Genomic DNA, 562 nt, shown 5'->3' on the forward strand with positions numbered 1-562 from the left:
TGAGTCTTGGCCGTGGCCCAAAGCACTCTGTCTTCCCGTATTACCACCGGATACATACATGCCACAGACACATAATTGGGTGAACCTTTTCAGATTGTGACTCAGCTTTGCTAGAGTCCCCAATTAGAGGTGTCCAGGGTTCTTAAGCACACTCTTTTTGCCTTGGATCACAACTTTATTTCTTTCTTTTTCTTTCTTTTTCTTTCTTTTTCTCTTTCTTTTTCTCTCCCCTTTTTTTCGAATTTTTTTTCTCTTTTTTTTTTGTATTCACTGCTTTTTCTTGCTTCAAGAATCATTTTTATGATTTTTTAGATCCTCAGTAACATGTCTCCTTTTTCATCATTCTTTCAAGAGCCAACATTCATGAATCACAAATTCAAAAGACATATGCACTGTTTAAGCATACATTCAGAAAATAAAAGCATTGCCACCACATCAAAATAATTAAACTGTTATAAAATTCAAAATTCATGCAATTCTTTTTTTTTCAATTAAGAACATTTTTCATTTAAGAGAGGTGATGGATTCATAGGACATTCATAACTTTAAGGCATAGACACTA

Source organism: Arachis duranensis, chromosome 4 (assembly GCF_000817695.3).
Source record: "Arachis duranensis cultivar V14167 chromosome 4, aradu.V14167.gnm2.J7QH, whole genome shotgun sequence".
Classification (NCBI taxonomy): Eukaryota; Viridiplantae; Streptophyta; class Magnoliopsida; order Fabales; family Fabaceae; genus Arachis; species Arachis duranensis.